The 23,665-nt window shown below is 35.2% G+C and overlaps 1 protein-coding gene across 3 annotated transcripts in view; it reads left to right on the top strand.

Annotated features, from left to right (window-relative positions):
- Positions 1–23,665, top strand: part of LOC129252916 (uncharacterized) — a 51,635-nt gene that overhangs the window by 21,993 nt on the left and 5,977 nt on the right. Inside the window, exon 1 of one of the 3 annotated variants that reach the window (XM_054891078.1) lies at positions 14–229. The exons of the other annotated variants lie outside the window; for them this stretch is intronic. The gene's annotated coding sequence lies outside the window, so the exon portion shown is untranslated. Of the gene's footprint in view, positions 1–13; positions 230–23,665 lie in introns of those variants that run through there. 3 annotated transcript variants of the gene reach the window in all.

Here is a 23,665-nt window from a genome sequence, read left to right as displayed (position 1 = left end):
GATGATCATTGGCGGTATACTGCAGTGCGCGCTCATTTCGATTTTCGTCGAATAAATACTTTTCATATTCTATTTTATGAATGCAACATTTTTTCTATTTATTTATTTTTCTTCCTTAATTCAAATTGTTAATTCATTGTCGGTGTATAATAAATTTAGTGTGAAAGTTCATTGGTACTGTTAGGGATCGCTTAACAATATCTCACGCGTGGCTGTTTGCTGATAAAATGTAAGTATTTATGTATAGTACAAATAGTCATGTACTCATGCAATACAATCACATTTTGTTCTCTTATATTTGCCGTTTGTAGGCTTTGTAAGCTCTTTTGAGAGCTCAGTAGTTTTGTATATTCTTATGAGTGAGAGTGTATAGATTCTGCTTTGTGTTTGTGTTTATTTTTATTTTAAATAACACGCGCCGCTTTTGATTTTGATGTTTCACAACTATATGACGTTGAAGCGACTGCGTTGAAAGAAAAAAGCAAAATTGTTTGGCCTTAACCATGACAATACGCTTACAAAGCTATGAGGCACAGGTGACTCTCGACAATTCGAACAGAAACATTAATAGCAAATTTTTAAAGCTTAAATCAGTAAAATTTCTTAGAGAAATTATTTTTCTTGTATACATTTATACATACGAGGAGCGTTCAAAAAGTAAGACGGCGTATATTCGATTTTCGATTTTTGGGTGTTTGGCTGAGCTTCTCCTATTTGTGGCGTGCGTTTTGTTTAAGCCGACTCCGAACGGCAGATATTTTTTATGAGGACCTTTTTCATGGCAGACATACATATGTTACATTCGGAGGATTGCCATTGTTTGCCGAAGAGCGGCCGCTAATAGAACAAACTTTTTCTTCATTTTGATGTTTCATGCACGGATAGGCTTATAGTTTCAGTTATAAGGTGTGCGGAATAAAGTATAGACTCATTTTCAAAAGTACCAACAAGAAAAGCAGCAACAAAACAAATTAAAAAAGAGGGTTAAAGGGTGCTATTACAGTTATCTTTCAGTTGAAGGCCATTTTAATATATTAAACGTAGTCGCAGATATTTTAACTGGAGAGATACAGTGCCGAAAATTTATTTGTACTTTTTGTGAAAATAATTCAGTCCCAAGGAAATATGGAATATTTTTCCATTTTTCTCAGATCGACTTCAAGAAAAGATTTATTTATAAAATAAGTACGTCTTGCGAGTGTGGAAATATGATACGTGTGAAAGAAGACTCTATTTGGATGAAAATATCCTCTACAAGCAACCCTATAAAAAGGCATTCCTACTTAGAAAATAACGAGTATCTATCTATCTTTGGCTGGTATACTCATTTCTTAATATTAGCATTTTAAGTACACAGCCGATTTTCAGGACAATCAACTCCCCTAACGAAGCTTCTCAAAGGAGAAAATTGGCTCTTTTTGCGTTCTCATTTTCACACTTTTGGGAAAAACGAAATCGCCAATAGACTTTGCGCCCTTTCCCAAGACGTTTTTTGCTTCAAGTTTTCTTTTAGTTTGTGGAATGACCGTTAAGACTTATCTTACGGTTGAACGAATATGAATAGACTGTAAAAGCAAAAGTAACTGGCATTACCAAACCTAAGTTCCCCTAGAAAGATAGATTAGATAGTGCATAGCGGCTGAATACGCTAATGTCTTCCTATTCATAAAAATTTCATTAACCGTTTGATTCTCACTTGCAGTCAGTTTATATGTCATTTCGCACACATTCTGGCATATTTAGTTTGATTTTGATAGGCACAAAGATTAGATGTGTTTTAGTGTGAATTTCTTATCGAAAAAATGGATAAAGAAATTCAAAAATACACCGTAATCTTGCCTCAACTACCGTAATCGCTAGACTTGGCCCCTTGCGGCTGTTTATTCCCAAAACAAAAAATACCTATGAGAAGATGAAGATTTGCCACTTGTGTAGATAAAGTCCACATCATTGGAAGCGCTCAGGCCAAATCAATGAGAAAAATGCAAAATCAGAAGTGGTTCGAGAAATGAGGGAACAGCGGGTTGTCCTCCTAAGGGGCCCTTAGGGGGGGATATATACATACAAATTTTTCGAGCAATAATAAGAAATCAACTTAATTTGTGAACACACCTCGTAAATATAAGAAACAATTTTTGTGGGAAGTAAAATGTTAGCAAGTTTTTTCGATGAAACTAGTGATATTTATAAACATGTTCCTTTTGCTGTCCTTTTCAGTACCTGACCAATAGAAAAAAACCAATATTTGGGCACGACTCGGCGAGCATCACGATTTTCGCCGATTGGCTTACCAGAACGGATTTGTTGAAATAATCGTTTCCCAGTTGTGTTCGACACTGCTTTGAGTCCATATTGTACTTGAAAATAGTACAAATTTTCTAGGATCATCTGCACTAACCTTAGCCGATTGTTTTCGTTTCTACCTTCATTTAAAAATGTTGTAACACAAAACTTGCTGCACCAAAAGCAAAACTTTCACAGAAGTTTTTTTGAAGCGTCAAGCGGCCTGTAAAACCCGTAGTGTATGCAACAATGTACGAGTATGCAGCATGAGACACGTTAATAAAGACATATGGGGGAAAGCATTTGCAACTTTTTACTTCACCTTATTAAATCCGGAACTGAGCTTTTGATATACCCAGTTTAACTTTTTTCGGAAATATGAAACCTTTTACTTGTTTTTTGTGTTCCTATAGTATTGGAGAGGCGTGGTTGCTTCAGCAAGTCATACATATTTTACGGAATTTGAGGTATCATGTATTGATTTATATAGAAATGGAGTAGGGACAAATTCCTCAAAAGCTACTGGAATATCAATTTTTTTCTAATACGTAAAATTACCATTCAATGGATGTGCTTGTGATTATAGACTCATTAAAACTGTAGAACCACGACATTTTGACCACTTTTCTGATGTTTTTTTAATTTCATACATATATTATGAAGGCATATACCATATAAATAAATGCTTCAAACTTTTTACAAGATTTACAATATAAAAAATCGACGAATTTTCATCAAAATTACAAATTTTTTATTCAGAAATAAACAAAAAATTGGATATGCAGATTTATAGCCCATTAAATTCTAGTACAATGCAAGCACAGTTGCAATGGAATACAGTGCAAGTTTGAAGAGGTTAAAAGTTTTCATTCATTTTTGATAATTTTTTTCGCTGCCGATATTCGCAGCCTCATTTTTTCTTCTTCTTCTTAGCGTCACAGTCCTTGGTGAACCATTGCTTCCTTCACGGCTTCGTCATCGATCTCGATTTACAGCCACTTCCGTCTAACATTGCACGCGCATTTTCTTTAGATCAGCTTCCACCTTTTCCTCGGGCGTCCCCTTTTTATTTTTCCAATTGGGCGTAAATCTAATGCCTTTCTCGTTGATCGCTCCCTTGCTATTCTAGCCACATGTCCCAGCCATCTAAGTCATTGAGACTTAATAAATCTTATTATAGTTTCTTTCTTAACTATGTCTTCCAGTTCGGCATTGTGTCTAATGCGATAAGTGCCATCTGCCAGTCCAAGCGCACCATAGATCTTTCGGAGCACTCTTCTTTCAAAGCGCATTAGCTGTTTTGACTCGCTAGCTTTCAGCGTCCATAGTTCAGAGCCATATGTAAGCACAGGTCGTATCAGTGCTTTACCTTTCTTAATTTTTGCTTACGCGCTAATATTTTAGATCTGAGCAATTTTAGATTAGCATTATACGAGTATGCCCATATTCTGTCATTGATTGCTACCGACATGTTTTGGTTGGCTGATAATGTAATGCCCAAGTAGGTGAACTCATTTACACATTGGAATGTGTATGCCCCGCACTCCAGATCATTGGATACAATGTTTGATCTTGATCGGATCATGTATTTAGTTTTTTCTGCATCTCATTTGTGGTTTTTGCCATTATTAGTATATCATCTGCATAGGCACATATTTGGAATGGCTTGTGGTAGATGCTTCCATTCGGGTTTATTTCGTTTAGTATTGAGAGGGCATCTCCTTGTTTAACTCCTGAGACAATAGAGAACGGTTCCGTACATTCTCCTTGCACTATAACTTTTGCTGTCGTATTTGTAAAGGTCATAATAACAAGTTCAATAAGCTTTGTTGGTGCACCTATATACTGCAACAAGTATGATATTTTATTTTACTTCGGTCTATGCTATCAAATGTCTGCTGAAAATCGATAAATAGACAGTGAATATCAATGTCGTATTCATATAGTTTTTCAAAGGTTTGCATGAATATGATGCCCTGGTCGATCGACGACCAGTTGGCTCTAAAGCCTGCTTGGTAATCATCTAGTATTTCTTCAGTATATTAGCTCAGCCTTAAATATAAAATATTTGTGAACCTTGTACCCTAAGGTCAGTAGCGATATGCCTCTTTAATTTCGACAGTTTGCTTTATCGCCTTTTTTATGTATCGGAACAATAATGCTTGTCAACCATTCTGTAGGTAAGGTGTGGTTTCTCATATTTTTATTATTACCATAGGTTGTGCAGATGTTTGGTCAACTCTATTCCACCACATCTTAGACAGAGAAAATATGCAAAACCGCCAGGAAAACAAATTATGGAAATTAAGTAGCAAAGTAGTCAAAAATGGTACTAAAGTTTTTTCCCGACTTATAGTGAAATTTTTTAAATATTTTTACCTTCCCTCCGCGCATTTTGGTATATATAATACATACCTACGTTTGGTATATTCGTGTTATTATAATTTCGTTCTGTGTACCTTTTAACCAAGTATTTAAATAAAGTTTACATACTAGTCTTTTTCCATATGTAGTTAAGAGCTTTGTTAAGTAATTAGCTGTTGGCTAAGTAACACTGTTGGCTCAAAAAATTTATTTTTGTTTACATTTGCCGCTTGTTGCCAACAGGTGCGTACCTTAACTTCCCGTAGTTTTACGTAACAAAGGTTAGCTGCAAGATTCCTATTCTTCATTTGCTTTTCTAGTAATTTTTATTCCCAAATAATCGAAGAATTTACTTAATTTATTAGAAAAAATATAGTTTTTTGCTAAAAATAAAGGGGAAATTTATTTTCTGTACGCAAATTCTACACAAAATTTCATTAATGGTCCTTCATATGTTTTGCACAGTTACAGCTCTAGCTCTGGTTGCGTTTTAAACTCTTTTGCAAAATATTATATTTGCATTTCTAATACAGCTGTTAACTGGTAGCTGTTAACATTTTCTGTTGGAAAGTTGCTGTAGCAAAGTTGAGTTAACTTCATTCTGAAAATGTGTATACGAGCTTTGAGACAACAACTATTACAATTAAGCCTAACGTAGACTGCACTAAGGACTCGGCAGAAATAGAGGCTAAAGAATTTCAAAAAATTTTAAAAATATGCAAGTCAATAAATTTTAATTACTCAATTCGTCATAGCTCTGAATGTCTTAAAACTACCAGCATGGAATATTTTGATTATATAACTCAGTTATACAATTCTATATTCAAATTGTTAAGATATTTATAAAAATTAATGAATATATATTAAAAAAATGTAAACTATGTTTAGATTATTCAAAAATTAAGTATTGATGGGATATCACTGGGACACTTAGTTAACTAGCTTCAATTAAATTGAATATATTCCATACATTGTAGGCGTGACTTCTTATTATGATAAGCTCATAATAATGGATAGAAAGCTATTCAAGGTCTTTGAGCTTAGCGCTTAAATATCATATATTTCAATTGATCTCGATTGTTTATGTTATTCCCATCTTTTTCAATAAGTTTTGTTCGTGTTTCATCTAAAATTATCCCACAAATGTAACTTTCCTACTTGGATCTATGATAACATATACTGAGAAGGTGATATAATTTTCCGATTTGCGTCCCAAAGTTTTTTGGTGTTATCAAATGCAAGCTGATCATCGTGTAATAAAAAAAGGTGATGCCAGTGGAGCGGTGTTTGTTGAGATTTTGAAAAGTTACGCATGCTTATTATTTTTCAATCAAGAACTGGTTGGTTGCGTGCATCTATACTACTAGAAAAAATAATAGAAACGACTTACATAGAATCTTGAATCAATATTTCTTGGAAATTAGCGCATACAAAAAATTAGCTTTTTTGCAAAATATTTTATCTCGTTACCTGTAGACATAAATCGAAAACGCGAAAAAAGTACCATTTACCAGAAAAAAACTCTTTTCCGTCCAAATTAGAAAAATGTGCTCTGCCTCTGTCTGTCTGTTGTATTATATGAATAAGTAACATAGCAGGCGGCCGCCGTGGCCGAATAGGTTGGTGCGTGACTACCATTCGGAGTTCAGAGAGAGAACGTCGGTTCGAATCTCGGTGAAAGATCAAAATTAAGAAAAAGTTTTTTCTAAAAGCGGTCGTCCCTCGGCAGGCAATGGCAAACCTTCGAGTGTATTTCGGCCATGAAAAAGCTCCTCATCAAAATATCTGCCGTTCGGAGTCGGCTTGAAACTGTAGGTCCCTCCATTTGTGGTCCATGCTTGAGCAAGTTAATTCGGACCCAACGTTTATCCAGCGCATCATAACAAGTGATGAAACATGGGTATATGAGTTTGACATACAAACCAGTCAACAGGTGGCTGAATGGCGCTATCCACATGAGCTGAAACCCAAAACACCATGTCAAAGTCGGTCAAAAGTGAAGGCCCTGCTACTCGTTTTCTTTGATAATCATGATATTGTGCACACCAAAAACTCGACAAATATCATCGAACAACCATCCTTTTCTCAAAACTTAAATTGCCACTCCGCAGACGCTGCTTGGACTCGATAGAGACTATTAAGGAAAATTCGCTGAAGGAGCTGAAAAAGACCTATTCAGATGCGTTTAAAAGGTGCTGATGATGAGGTGATGACTGGACTAATCGTTGGGATATGTGTGTTGCTTCGAATGGAGCCTATTTTGAAGGCGACAAAGTACATGTTGATGATTAAACAATTATTTTGCGTTTTATTGAACAATCCCTAGTACTCTTTTGACAGATTGTATGTATGTGGCAAATCCATGGGAATGGTTAAATTAAAAATTTAAATAATTAAGTACCATTCTTAAAATAAAATAAGATTATTCTATGGTTTACATAGCAGTGCCCAAATTTTTTTGCCTTTTCAGGAAGGGGATAAACTTATGCTCTTTTTCTCTTACTTCCAAATAGCATCTAACCCATTGATTGAGTAGCAACCGAAATCAGTTATTGAAATTTACTCAACCTTTTATTATTGAATCTCGGGAGCAATATTAAAAAACAAAATAACAAACAAAAAATTTAACTCACAAAATATTGTATATTTTCAAACGCAATTTTGGATTTCTAAATCATAAGCTCGTTGACACCTATTCGAAAGTGCTTATACAAGGCAAAGCAGGGAGATGCGCTGTCTACGCTTGTGTTCAACCTGATTCTAGACCATATAATTAAAGAGGTTCATCCATCAGGCACTATATTCAACAAAGCTTCGCAAATATGTGGCTTTGCTGTTGATCTGGTCATCTTCGCGAGAAATATAAATGTTCTCAGAGAAGTATTTCCGATCAAAAGCAAAATTTTTCGGTTTAAAGATCAACGAAAACAAAACGAAGTATCTCGCAAGGCTTAATACGTTGAGAAAAGCGCTAGATCACGAATTTGAAAGCGTGGATGAAATTAAATTCCTCGGACTGCTTCTCAGTAGAACAGATGATACAACGATTGCTATCCAAGACTGCGTACAGGCTGCAAACAGAACATATTTTTCCCACGTTAAACTATTAAAAAGCAAGCTCTTGAGTAGGAAAACGAAAATAAAAATACAGGGTGACCGATGGGAATCTGACGTTTTTGAAATGAACAGTACACAGTTATTTTAAATGAAATATTTTATTTTAATACACAAAATTCTTTGTCATGACATGCCATTTGAAGATGAATATTATTTGTGAAAAATTACGTCGGGTAAGTGGTGCCCATCCTCCTGAATGCAGTTTTCCAGCCTTCTCAAAAAATTGGCCATCACACGAGTCATCAGTTCAACATCAATTGTAGCCACCTGGTGGCTTCTTTTTCACAATAGATCCTGTTGTTCGTAGATTATGAACCCAACTGAGAATCGTATTGCGGCTTGGAATGGTTCCACGACGCCCACGATTGAAACGCACACGAAAAAGTCGCTGCACGGTAATAACAGACCCGCCATTCTGCACAAATGCGTCATACGCAAACATGCGATGTTCAACCGTCCACCGCTCCATACCTACTGAAACGGCATCGAATGGCGAGATTACTGGCTTGTAATTCGCCTCCCTACTCCTCTCACCGGCAGAGTACTAGCCATCCCAAAAACGTCAGATTCCCGTCGGTCACCCTGTATATAAAACACTGATTCGATCAATGGCAACGTACGGATGCGAAACTTTGACATTGAAAGCGAATACAAATAAATACTCAGGAGAATACTGGGTCCAGTACAAGAAGAACATGGGGTACATCGCATCAGATACTACAGCGAGATAGAGGAATTCCTGCAAGGCGAAAACGTTGTGCGGTTTGCCAAATCGCAGCTCATCCGGTGGCAGGGGCACATTTGCTGAATGCAAAATGAAAGAATGTGATCTTGAGGTATTTTGGCCCATTCTCGTACAATCGCTTTTTTCAGCGCATCCATACTGGCATATTTTTTAGTCCTCACCTTGCTCTCCAAAATGGATCAGATGGAATAGTTCGTCGGATTTGCGTCTGGCGAATTCGAAAGCCATTTTTTAACCATTCTTGGTTCACACGAACTTTATGAGACGGTGCCGAATCCTGTTGGAACGTCCATGGTCTACGACCGAAATGTTTGCGTGTCCACGGCTCTAAAGCAACTTCTAAAACATTTTCCCGATAATAAGTCGCATTCACTTTGACACCAGGCTCCATAAAAACGATTGGAGAGCGTCCATCAGCGGTCGTTGCGGCCCAAACCATTACTAGCGATGGGAAATTGCTTCGAGTGGCCATACGTAGGCTCAAATTCTCGTATGAACTGCTCAATTGGGAAATTTTTTTCATCAGAAAACACAATGTTAGGAAATTCGCCACGTTCGTGCAAGCGCAACAACTCCTTTGCTCTTTCGCACCGAACTTTTTTTTGCGGGGGTGAAAGATCGTGTGCTTTTTGGAACTTGTAAGCCTTGACCTTGAGCTCATTTTTCAATATGCGTCGAATGTTGTCTTGCGATATTTTCAGTTCTTTGGCCATTTTTCTTCCATTTCGACGTGGATTTCGTTCAAGTCGAGCCTTCACTTTTCGAACCATTTCTGGCGTTGTTCCGGTTTTTTTTTGGTCCCCCTCCATAGCGTTTTGCAATGCTACCAGTATCAATGTAACGTTTTATAGTGCGATACATGAACATTTTATTCACTTTGAGGTGACTGAGCTCGCGAACAATGGCTGGTTGTGATTTTCCAGTCAAATATAACGCAATCACACTATTACGTTTGAGTACCATCACAGAAAAAAAATTCAACAAAACTGAGACGCAAATGCTTTTGATGGCTTATAAACAATATATTGAACTGTCATTAGAACAATTTTGACGTTGGTGTCATGAGCTGTTTTACAGATACAAGCATTGTGAAGTTGGTAACACTTCATATTGTTCTCCCTGTAGATGCGCGCATGCTTGGTGAAAAGCGAAGAGGACGACCCTGGAAATGGTGGTTAGACGACGTTGAGCACGACCTCAGCAGCATAGCAGTGACCAACTACCGTCGTCTGGCTATGGACCGGGATGCATGGAGAAGAATTGTGGAGGAAGCTAAGGCTCACAATGAGCTGCAATGCTATGAATGATGATGATGAAATCATAAGAAAACTATTTGAATAAATTGCACATCTTTGTTTCCTTTAAAATGTAGTCGCCATATATGACTTTTTATAAAGTGCTTATCTTAAAGTTTTCAGATTGTTTTTCTATTAAAATGAATTTTTGCGTTGCGAAAATATTTGGTTTTTAAAGTAAATTACATTTTTTTAACTACAACAGTGTAATTAACAGTTTTAGCAGAATAACAACATGGCCGCCATAGCATATTAATATCCTCCCTTCGCTATTAGGACACCTCTATATATGTATGTTTATTTTATAATTAATTTTCTGTTTTAAGTATTATATTTTCTGTTGAGTGGCGAATGGTACTCATTGTGGTAGCCTCAGGCAGCTTATTAATTTTGTGTAAATAAATTTTCATTAGTTTTGCATCTCGTTGATGTGTCAACCAATTCTGAGTATTTAATCGGTTGCAATGACATGGTTTAATTCACAAATAATCACATTTATACATATTTACAGTACGCTAAAAATGTTTTCATTGAAACGTATATCTTCCATGTTGTATATTTTCAATTTAAGAAACACGAATATTAGAAAGCAGAGGGAAAGGAATACATTGCACTAATTTGTATATCACAGAGTTAAACTGAATGTAAACAGAAAGCTGGATGTACATACGTAGGTATGTACAGAATATTTCAACGTGTGAAGAAAGAGTACAGTTGTGGCAAATTTAGCGGCCAATGAGTATAAGCCATGGCGTTTTTAGTAGAGAGTTTAAATTTGCAAGTTTCCAATGAAACATTGAATAGTAAAATCTAATATTTTTTGATGTTCGCGTCATAAAATGAAAAAATCCAGTTCGTTAAGTCAAACTGATAGCTCTCATGTTTAACTCATAGTACAAAGCTCTAAAGGGCCTCTCACCGTTAGCAAATGTTACGTTCACGTTATGGAACAAATAACTATTTAAATTTAAGAAAACATTTGACACACACGCAACGTTTTACTGTTTGGATAGGTGATGCCTAAATATGTTATACATTGTGATCACCTGCTGTTCCAGTTGTCTATCCATGATCAAAATCTCCTCATCTCCAAAGTATCTCCATCTCCTCATCTCCAATGTCATCTCATATGCTTACCCTATATTACTGGTCGAATACACATAATTGCCAGAAGAGAAGTTACAAGGGAGGCAAAACCCGACGCAAATCGGTGTTTTTTCGGTTCTGGAAATCTCGGGATCCCGAAAACAATTATATTGTACGCTTCCTCCTACGAACAATCAATTACTATCAAAAAGTGAATCGTTAGAGGAGCTACTAGCGATGCAAATCCCGTAATCCCGGTGTTTTTTAGCTGCATGAGAACTATCGATATCGATAACTATGGTTTGACAGCTGCGAATGGCAAACTGTGTTGACATTCCTGTTCAGTAAAATTTGGCACATCATCATGCATATTTTAACGCCAGAACAATGCTTCCAAATTGAGGATATTCACTTTGAAAAAACAGCGACATGATGCCGAAATGTCGATTTGCCGTCGTTCTCAACTTGTTGGCCTTTGTCTTTCGATTACTTGAGGATCTATTTTACGTAAGGATCTTAGCCTTTTTTTCTCCTGTTTACTCCTTTGAGGTGCATAGATATGGTCTTTACAAGACGTCTTCACACACGCGGTTAGATGCTATCTCTTTAGCATTGTTCCAGCTAGTTTTTATTGAAGATAAGTTACGCAGGATGGGTATTTTCCAGGTATTGTTTGGCCGGCCACTGCTTCTGTTTCTCTAAAAATACAACTCGTGAAAGAATTGTAGCCAAATGACCCGGGATGGCTTCGCATTTTTGCTGATTGAGCTCATTTGGATTTATTATTCAAATTTATTGGAGAAAGTAGACAAGCATTGTTACATTAACTCGTATGACGGATATGATATTCAAAGCATAAATACCATGAAATTATCTACTAGATTATAATAAAAAAAAACATCATTCCAATAATATGTATTTCTGTTTTGGATTATATTATAATTTTAAGTTCTCATGCTCTTAAGGGGTTAGCGGTAGTCAGAGGCCGGAAAAAATGATGATTTTCAATAATTTTACAAAAATAAAAGCATAGCATTAATACTTCATGTTTCGACTTGACTTTAGCAAAATTTCAAAAAAAAAAAACTTAACTGTAAAAGTTATCGCTATTTATGTGGAGCCCGTTTCTCCAGAAGTCCTTTGCGGTAATTATCACAAGTCCTTGGAGATTCATCTAAAATCAATCGGACAAGAGAAATTAATTTTTATAATATATTAGATAATAGTCATTTGTAAATATTTATGAACTAGTTGCAATAAAAAATTAATAATAAAAAAGAAAACAAAAAAAATAGATAATCTTGTGCCCGATCGAAGCTTTATTTGTTCAAAATTAACAATATGGCGGTCTCAGGAAATATTTTTCAGATTTTCGAGAAAAAAAACCGACAATTAATTGTTTGAAAAAATCGAAATTTTTGAAAAAAAATTCTTCGATCAGGCAAGAGTTTTTTATGTTTTTCAAAAGCAGTTTAAATTTTATTAAAATATACCAAGCGGTTTTTAAGTTACAGTAATCACCAGTTCAAAAAAAAAGAAGAGTTTTGAGAAAAACGCATTTAAAGGAGGAGCACCCGAGCGCCCTTGTTAATTTGTTGAATAATTCGAAAAGTATTTGTCGGATTCACTTCATATTTTCACACAATATTATTAAGATATTACACTTTAAGAAAATGCAAAAAATCCAATTTTTTGAAAATTCTGACCACCCCTAACCCCTACAGAAACACTCGATATCATCTCGGTTTAGTGGTGAACCAGGTATGAAAAGTCCTGTTCACTTGGGCCATACCTTGTACACCTATTAGCAATTAACTTAGCTTCGATTGTATCCAAGAAAATTTAGCTATTGCTTGTTTAGTAAATACCGCGTTGAGTAAATATGTATTTTTTTTCCAGAGTTTTCACAGAGTTCTTTTTATAGGCAAACAAAAAAAGCAAAAAAATCTTGATATTTCCAGAAATTAAATAAAATTCGTTTTGTTTTTTTAAATAATATATTTGTTCCTAAATACACATTATTGGTGCTCACTGTGAGGCTGCTAACCAATCCGCCTTTATAAATGCAATTTTCATTTCAATCGACAACAATTGGTACTCAATGTTAATAATTGTAAAATATCCACTTAACACACAAATTGTGGTTAAAATTAAAAAAAGTACGTATTTATTTCGCCAAAATGTAGCTTTCAGCTGCTACACTCGTTTAAGTATATGTATATTGCGGTTTTCCACGTGCTTTATGCTGGTTAAAATTACAGTATTAAGGACGCATTTCTGAATAGCAAAAATTTACTACTCGATAAAATTTCAACAATTGTTATTTATGCAATTAAGATATTTTAATTGAATTATCGCACAAGCACAAAAAAGTAAACTTGTTGGTACAATACATACATTATAAATTTGCATACATACATATGTATATATGTATCAAGAACCCGCAGCATGCGTATGCATATTTATGTTTTGTAGTACATTGCAAATTAAAAACTTTGAATAATCTATGGCGGCGCTTTAAAGCTGACTACTAGTAGAATATTGAAAAGTGGTAGTTGACAAGCTTTGTGAAAGTCAAAAAAGCTGAATGGAGCTTGATGTTTGCATTGTTATTCCAAAAGTACATTTGTACGGATGTATGGATGTACGCTGCTTTAAAATTTTCATTGCCATTCGAAAGTATTCTATTAACACCCCTTTATTTCATGTGCTCCTATTCGTTTAACTTTCGCAAGTTTCCGAAAATAATTATTTACATGCGCTTGTAATAATTTTATGGGCGTAGATGTCACCAATTTCTCGTCCAAGAAAAGCTTATCCATTTAACCGATTGTTTTGAATTGAAAGCTAGGAAACTAAAATTGTATATATGTACATATGTATATCAATAATACATATTAATTAGTAAAGCAGCGAGGAAGGCTATTAGAAATTACTCTCAGCTATACAGGGTGGCTAGCAGGGACTAAAGCATCTTCAGGTGTGTAAAGTTTAGAAAACTGTCTTCTCAAAAATACTCAGTGTTGTGTCAAAATGTGGTGACAAAAGATTTTTTAGAATAATAGCGCTAAGCAAAAAGTAGGGAAACCCAATTTAATCCTTAACAGCCCACAAGTGTCGCGCGGACACACTTTTAAATTTATTTACGTATAAAACCTAAAGTATTTATTTCTGGGGAAAATCATTTTATCTAATCTATCTCCAAGGTTGTATGCGCCTAAACGTGAAATTAAAATATTTTAACATGAACAGTTTAATATTGGGTTGGCAACTAAGTAATTGCGAATTTTTTAGAAAATCAAAGACAATTTTTTCATGGAACTAAATAACTTTATTCTGTAATGCATTGCCCATTTTGATCAATGATCTTTTGCCATCTTTCAGGCAACATCATAATCCCATATACATAAAATTTCTGGATTTTATTAGCAAGAACCTGAATCAGGTACGATTTGACATAATCATCTTTATTAAACTTCTTACCATTCAAGAAGTTTTATAAAGATCGAAAAACAAGTAATCAGATGGTGCAAGGTCAGGACTATACCTATAGTGGATGTGGCAAAACATCCCAACCAAGCTCCAATAATTTTTGCCGAGTGGCCAAAAACGTTTGTGGCCTTGCATTGTCATGATGGAGCCAATACATTTTTGATTTCTCAATTCGGGCCGCTTTTCCTCAACTGTATTGTTTAATTTCGTTAGTATTTCAATGTAGACATCAGAATTGATCGTTCGGTTGGGTCGTAAGAGTTCAAAGTAGACAATTCCTTTGTAATCCCACCAAACTGATAACAAAACCTTCTTTGGATGAATATCAACTTTTGATGTTGTTTGAGTTGGTTCACTTCACGATCTTTTCCGCTTGATATTGCTCTACACAACCCATTTTTCATCGCAAGTTATCAGTCGTTTTAAAAATGGATAATTTTCACTACGTTTCTTTAGTAAATCGCAGCTGTTAATGCGTTGCGTTAAAGCGTTTCTTTCAGTTCGTGACGAACCAATGTATAGAGTTTTTGATCATAGCCAAGTTGTTGTAAGTGATTTTCAATGCATGTGTGTGATACATGAACCTTCTCTGCAATCTCACTTGTTGTACTGTGACGATCCGAATCGATTACACAGGCCTGCGAAATTTAACTTTTTTTAGTTTCTAGAATGGCTGTACTTGTTTCTTGTAGTTTTTTATGCGCTGAAAACGAATCTGACCTTCAAAATGCTCCATCACGTCAGGATTTTTGGTAAATGAAGCCTAAAAGGTCAAAAAATGGCCATTTTAGACATTTTTGATAATTTTTTTTGGGATAGAAATTTTTTTTTTCAATTTTCGACGAAAAGGTCGCATAGTACAACTCTTTAGCTTTAAAACCCATTTTTTAAAATTATTGTACGATTTTTTAAAAAAAAGTTATGACATTTTGAAATTAACAGTTTCAGTTACGTATACGTTGGGTATAACGTCTATTGGCGTAACTGAAACTGTTAATTTCAAAATGTCATAACTTTTTTTTAAAAAATCGTACAATAATTTTAAAAAATGGGTTTTAAAGCTAAAGAGTTGTACTATGCGACCTTTTCGTCGAAAATTGAAAAAAAAAAATTTTCTATTCCAAAAAAAATTATCAAAAATGTCTAAAATGGCCATTTTTTGACCTTTTAGGCTTCATTTACCAAAAATCCTGACGTGATGGAGCATTTTGAAGGTCAGATTCGTTTTCAGCGCATAAAAAACTACAAGAAACAAGTACAGCCATTCTAGAAACTCACCCTCGCAGGACTGTGTTATTGCTTTGATTAGGGCCTATTCAACTGGAGTACCAGAGCGTTATTCATGTTTGAGTAAAAAATCACCAGACCGAAATATGGCAAACCAATTTTAACACTGCCGTTCTTTTAAGGCTTCGTCACCATAAACAGCACATAGCTTTTTATGAGCTTGCGATGCAGTTTGCCCTTTGCGCAAATAAAAAACCTAAATATGACGAAAATGTTCCTTTTGAGTTTTTATTTTTCAACGAACGCCAAACAAAAACTACGCAACCGATCAACAACTTTTTTTACTGATCGACAGCTAAATTGCCAACTATCAAATAACAAAATGGGTTTTACATTTGTACTATGTCTGCAACCCTAAAAATTCAACTGAAGCCATCTATGAGTGAAATCCGCAATTACTTATTTGTCAACCCAATATTTATAACAACAAAGGTCCGTCCAGTAGTTCTCACTTAGCAGCCGTACAAGTTGTGGTAGGAGTAGATCATTTACTCAATCATTGGAACAAAAGAACTTCTTCCATCTTCATCTAGCATTTTAAATAATGTGGGAATAGATGCAATCGCAATGTTTGTTCCGAACATTGTTTATTTTTTGTAATACCTGTGAGTAAATATCAGAAAAATTAAAAAAATTGAAGTTCATAATGCTCACAAATTTGTTGCATTCAAATAGTCTTTCGTTTTCTTTCAAAAATTGGTTTAAATATCTAGGTGGTGCAAAATTAATCACCCAATCAGAAACTTTACAATTTTTGCAAATGGCGTCGTGCGCCAAAGATATTTGACACTTGAACTACACAGCTGGAGTATACAAGCAAGCAATTAATGGAGCGCGTAAAGGTCAAAATTAAGATTTCCATCACTCAAAATTATTATTTTTATTTAGTAAAGGTTATTCAAAAACAAAATTACATGATTAATTTTGCGTCACCTTATATTTAATGTGTCGGCTGGACACTACTGATCAGATAGGTTATGAAAGCCTACTGGTTAGTTAAGGATTAAGGAACTTAAACCTAATACATACTTAACCGCTAACATTATTAATAATTTCCAACCGACCATAAAGAAAAAATAAATTAAAGAGATGGCGCAGATTGGAAACTTATTCTTTGCGACTGTATATATGTATATAATTGGGTCTTACACCCTTTATTTAGAGTTTAGCCGAGCTCCTTCTATATTTGTGGCCTGCGGTTTAATGTTTTTCCACATATGGAGGGACTTACAGTTTTACCCCGACTCCGAACGGCAGATATTTTTCATGGCAGAAATGTATTAAAAAAAACTTCATTATTATTATTATTATTAATATTATTATGCGTCGATTTAGCACTGTGACCTGAAAGATCTATTGTGCCCCTTCATGGATTTCAGAATTTCTTCAGAACCGAACTTATTCAATAAATTTTAGTATTTGCCCTATTTTATTGAGTTTTATTTGCAACTCTGCGAAAATATGTTTACCCAGGTGTTTGACCCGCCTATGCATCAGTGCTAGGCATGATCCCAACACATGTTTGGCGGTTTCATTTTTCACCCTACAAAATCTGCAAGTTCTATTGGAGTATATTCCTAGGTTAGTAAGATTATATATTATCACAATGGATTGGAAACGGTCTAAGTGAGAGGCCAACTGCCACTTCTAAGGCGATGATTCAATCTACAATGTTAGAGTTCCTTTGATGATTCAGAAATTATTCTTGCTTAATGCCATACATCATTGATTTTGATTGTGACAAAGAAGATAATACCGGGATCTCCTTGTCTTTCATCTACTTCCTTCCTTTCATAGGTCACAAAATGACGCTAAGCCTGCAATTGGGGATTCCGACTCTTTCCTAATTTATCTGTCATTTCGTTTCAAATAATTCCTAATAATTCCTCCTGGAACAAATATTTGTAGAATACAAACCTGACTGTTCTGGCCTAAGATATTCAGCTTATTAAGATATTCCCGCACCAGTTTTGATGCAGTATGAAAAGAGTTGCTGCTTGGCTATCAGTAAGCATCACAAGCATAGCTATGCTTCTCTTCTTACACTGCGTTACAAAAACGAACTTTTTTTCTGTCCTATGAACCAAATATACTTTTTCGGAAAGGGGAGAAAAAATAAAAATAACGTGTATGGGCGATTTTCATGTACACGTCAGAATTTTTTTTTTTGTATAAAATATAGAGCTCGTAGTCTGCCTGTGTGAAAAACTTTGGATCAATTTTTAACCCTTTTTCCGTGATCCAATCGCGCTGAATTTCTGCAGGTAGACTCGTGGAAATGTTTTTATTATGTAAAATTAAAAAAAAAAAAAACAAATTTTATCTATTCTCAAATTTTCTTGAATTTTTTTTCTAAATTTTCGGCATAACTTGAAGGGACCTCAAATTTTTAAACAACTTATTAACCTTTAATTTATTGTTTCATACAACACACTCTGTGCCGTTTGTGTGTTTGTTACAGTTCCGGAAGTTCCGATCATCTGACAGTTGCGCTACTAGGAGACGTATACTTTGACAATTGTTTTAAGTTCTTTTGCGCGAAAACGTCTTTCTGTATATTTCATCTTACGAAAAATGCAGTGCCCGACTCGAAATAACTTTTGTTACGTTTGTGGCTTATTCGCACCAAGTAAAAATTTTAAAAATATTACGAAAACAGCGGTTAATTCGTTTCAGAAAATATTCAAGACTGCTTATGTTCCTTACTTGTGGTATACTCCGGAAGTCGTGTGCGACTATTGCTATAGAAATTGATGCAAGTTTACTGATAGAAGGTCAACAATAAATTACTCTGTACCAACAATTTGGCTACCACGTACGGAGCACTGCAGTGAACTGTGCTACTTTTGCGTAACTTTTACTCAAACTAAAGGGTACCAATACTTTCGCCGCAACAAAATTCGCTACGCTAATGAAGAATCGGTTATTAAAGCGGTTCTGTACTCACCAGAAGAACGTATAGCGGCTTCAATGGAGATTTTTGATGATGTTCCCGGATTAAGGGATGGAGAACCAACAGTAGCACCAACAATGCTATCAACATTTCTTGCATCGAATGCGAGATGCGGGGAACCAGAAGTATCGGAATTTGTACGAGTACCAACACCCAGTGAACTTGGGACTGCAGTGCCGCATTTAGTAACGCAAGCCGACTTCAATGACCTAGTACGAGAAGAACAGCCGAACTCTTTGCATCACGCGATACTGACACAAATGCTTACAAACGCAAAAATAAAAGGCCTAAGTTTCTTTAAAAGCATTAAAATTTTTAATGTAACAATTTTTAATTTAAATATAATAAAATTAATAAAAAAAATTCGGGGTTTTATATCTCTATTGTAATGCGGAGTGAAATACCTTTCTTTTGATACCCACATCGGCATATCCCATGCAATTTTTTTGTTTAAATTTCGAACAGGTGGCAACCCTGTGAAACATTGTCAGTGGCAACACCTAGGTGAAAAGTCTAGAAATGTGATACACTATCTGTGTGCCCAATTTCATTCAAATCCGTTAAGCTAATCCTGAGATCGTGTGGCTATACAGATATGCATACAAGAATTGCTCGTTTAAAGTTATAAAATACAAAAAAAAAAAAATTGTGACGTGTACATGAAAATCGCCGATATACGTGTATTTTTATTTTTTATCCCCTTTCCGAAAAAGTATATTTGGTTCATAGGACAGAATGTGTGTAACGCGGTGTTATGATTGCGTTCAAGAAAAAAATGAAAAATGAATGAAATAAATGAGCGTAGCTTTCTATTGCGTAGTGCTTTCGGGTACCTCCCTTCCTTAGGGACTTATAGGGTTTAGATAACCCTTCCAAAGTCTTTTTATTGCCCAGTTCAGTCTTGAAGCTTTGGACCAAATTGAACATTGGTAGCATCATGTCCAATAGTATTGAGATCTCACGTGCTAGTTCAGCAAGAATATCAAACTTCCTGAAATTTCGTTGGAGACCTGAGCTAATGGTAGCTTTGTTTGTTCTTAGGATAGCTCTCATCGCTTGGGGTGAGTCCTAGAAGAACCTAAGTATATATAACACTCAATTTGTAAATCCTAAATAAAGTAAATCTGTTATTTTTAAGTCCAATGCTAAATCTTAAGTCTAAAGATTAAAAAATAAATCGATACTAATAAAGCGAAATCTTAAGTCTTAAGAATAATAAATAAATCTATACTAATAAAACTGTGGGAAAGCCGTGTTTGTACACAGAAAAATTCTTTAGAAGATTTACCAAATCTGGTGGTGAAAATGTATACTGTATAAAATATTTGGATAGTTTCTTTATAATTATTGTTTACTTTTCGCTCCATTTGAACTCACTAAATTCGGAAACTACTTAATGCGTTTTAGAGGGTTTTAAAAAGGTCCATCTATGGCGTTAGAGGAGTAAAGTCTTCCGCACGAATTTGGTTGTTGTTTTTACATAAAACTGCTGATCATATGTTTATCTAAAATATAAGAATCACAAAGCTTTCTATATCTATTCAATTTTTTTCTATCCCCTCTACTTGAATCCACAGCCAGGATCTTGCTATTTTGAAAAAAGTTAGAGTTTGTTGCACACTACGGTTTTTTAAAACGATCTTGAACCATATTGAAACGATCTTGAACATAACTATCATTCACAATGAATTTTAGTCAATTTTTAATAACAAATAGTTGTCGCTAAAACAACTTAAAAATAAAAATGCACCCCATTGTTTTGAAGAAATATGGCGGTCCAGGGTTTCAGGGTTAAAAATACATATGAAATCAACCATACTGATGAGAATTTGGAAGATCTACTCAGTAGAAAAATAAATAAATTCTTTTTAATTACATTACGAAACGTTTAATTGTAATTAATAACACCCATTTATTTTTATTGCATTAAGGCAATTCACCATTAAGCGCAAACAACCTATGATTGGCAAATTGCCATGGCAATTTAACAACAAAATGTATAAGTTTACATTTACAATCTACACTTAAGGGGTTACATGGGTTTCGTCGGGTAAAGCAAGGCCTATTTTCAATATTTTTTTCTATGTAAAAAATTATTTATTTAATTCAAACTTTTTTCCGTCTTATAGATAATAGGACTATGAATAAGTTCGTGCGGTTTTACAACAGATGGCGTAACTTGATTATTATTCCATCGATCCACATTTCCAAACATTCATTGGAGAGCTACTGTCGTACGGCACAAACGTCATTATAAGTTTTTTATTTGAAGCGTAAACAACAATATTTTTACCACACTTGAAAATGTCGAATTTCGTGCCAAATAATGTGTTTTTGCGGGGAATTCTTCTTCATTATTTTAATATGAAGAAAAAAGCAGCCGAAAGTCATCGTATCTTAGTGGAAGTTTATGGTGAGCATGCTCTAGCTGAGAACACGTGCCAGAAGTGGTTTGCACGCTTTAAAAGTGGTGATTTTGGCTTGGAAGACGAAGAACGCGAGGGTGCGCCGCCAAAGTTCATGGATACCGAATTGGAGGAATTGCTCGATCAAGATCCGGTTCAAACGCAAGAAGAGGTTGCAAAAACTTTGGGAGTTGATCAATCAACCATTTCCAAACGTTTAAAAGCCATGGGAATGATCCGAAAGGTAGGCCATTGGGTGCCGTATGAATTGAAGCCAAGAGACGTTGAACGCCGTTTTATGGCATGCGAACAACTGCTTCAACGGCACAAAAGAAAGGGTTTTTTGCATCGAATTGTGACTGGCGATGAAAAGTGGGTCCATTACGACAATCCAAAACGTCGGGCAACGTATGGATACCCTGGCCATGCTTCAACATCGACGTCGGCGCAGAATATTCATGGCCTGAAGGTTATGCTGTGTATCTGGTGGGACCAGCTGGGTGTTGTGTATTATGAGCTACTGAAACCGAATGAAACGATTACGGGGGATGTCTACCGACGACAATTGATGCGTTTGAGCCGAGCACTGCGAGAAAAACGGCCGCAATACGCCGATAGACACGACAAAGTTATTTTGCAACATGACAATGCTCGGCCACATGTTGCACAAGTGGTCAAAACATACTTAGAAACGCTCAAATGGGATGTCATACCCCACCCGCCGTATAGTCCAGACCTTGCGCCATCCGATTACTATCTCTTCCGATCGATGCAACATGGCCTGGCTGACCAGCACTTCCGTAATTACGATGAAGTCAAAAAATGGATCGATTCGTGGATTGCGGCAAAACCGACCGAATTTTTCACAAAAGGAATCCGTGAATTGCCAGAAAGATGGGAAAAAGTAGTAGTAGGCGATGGACAATACTTTGAATATTAAATTTGTAACCATTTTACGTCAATAAAGTTTCAAATTTCGAAAAAAAACCGCACGAACTTATTCATAGTTCTATTACATATTTAAAGAATAATTTCGGAAATTTTCAAAAAAAAATTAAAACTCCTCCATTGTGACGTCAGAAAGAAAAAAAAGTAAAAATTGGAATTTTGGCAGACATTTTTCCAAAAAAATGAAAATTTCGGTCAAATTTGCTTGACATTTTATTTTTTTTAAATAGTTGTAATTGAAAAAAATAAAATCCTTCGTTCAAGCACGAGTAAATTGTATTTCGAACACCTGTGTAAAATTTCATCAAGATCGGTTGAGTAGTTTTCGAGAACATTTGACAACCGACTTTGAAAACATGGTTCTGAGAAAAACGCGTTTAAAGTTTTGAGTAACAATAAAAGTGGCTTGGAGCGCACACATTCCAAAGGCTGTATCTCCGAATTTATTATTCGGATCGACTTGAAAATGTAGTATAATATTCCTGAGATGTTGTAGAAATTTATAAGTCAAAAAAAATAAATCGATTTTTTGCACCAACGAAACCCATGTAACCCCTTAATTGTAATTTTCATAGTATTTCATCAAATAAATATTATTTATATTTACAATGAGAAAACAGAAAATTCAATATGTTAAAAATTACGTAAATATTACTCGTTTTTGTCCCACCATAACCACAGTAAAAATGTTACATTTACGTTAAGGGAGATACAGCTTTTGCTCTTCGTATGCGCTCTAAACTACGTAAAAGCGTTAAAAAGCTTGGCACATTTTGGTCGTCACTGTAGTAAATACTTGAAATGGCCCAGTTTTAGTGATATTATTTGTTATAATTATTTATTCGCCACTGATCGTGCTCCATAGCTCGAGTGATATATTTCTTTTTTGTTTGAGGTGTTGTGTTTTGTTGTCTGTGGTGAGTTTTTAATAATGTTAAATGGTCATTAAGCGCTGGCCGCAGGCGCTTTTTATTTTTCTGTCTTCTTCTCCCCACGCGCTAGGCATCAGTGTGCGATCACCTACCACTTGTATGGTTGATATACGAGTATATACGATGTGTATTTTTAGATTTGGTTTTCTACCACATACAACTTGTTCAATTCAACTCTGAATGTTATCAGCTTTTTCACCTTTACATGATTTTGCCTTTGCTCAAAGCATTTCTATCTCTTGCTGATTACGAATAAATATTAAATATTGGATTCCAATCGTTCATTGCTCTTAGTAAAGCTATAGTGTATCACTTTTTAATCGGAATTTTTGACTCAAAGTGGAAGGCCCGCCTTGCGTAAATAAGAGAGTATTTTTTTTGATTTAGTAAGTTAAGACAATATACGTACTTATCTGTCTAAGTTTCAAACTACGGGTGTGTTCAAAAAGTATCGCGAATTTTGTGTTTTTTCAAAAATTATTTATTTATTCATTAATATCTACTTTGTCCCCTTCAAAGTAATCCCCATGAGATATTATGCACTTGTGCCAACGTTTTTTCCAATCTTCGAAGCACTTCAAAAAATCATTTTTTATCTTGTTCAGCTCCTCCTTCGATGCCGTCTTTATCTCGTAAATCGTTGCGTAGCGTCGTCCTTTCATGGGCCTCTTCAGTTTCGGGAACAAGAAAAAGTCACAGGGGGACAGATCTGGGGATCATTAGTGTGTTGTTTTTGGCCAAAAAGTCGTCAACGATGT

The sequence above is a fragment of the Anastrepha obliqua genome, chromosome 1 (genome assembly GCF_027943255.1).
Source record: "Anastrepha obliqua isolate idAnaObli1 chromosome 1, idAnaObli1_1.0, whole genome shotgun sequence".
Lineage (NCBI taxonomy): Eukaryota > Metazoa > Arthropoda > Insecta > Diptera > Tephritidae > Anastrepha > Anastrepha obliqua.
This window is presented reverse-complemented; position numbering and strand designations above follow the sequence as displayed.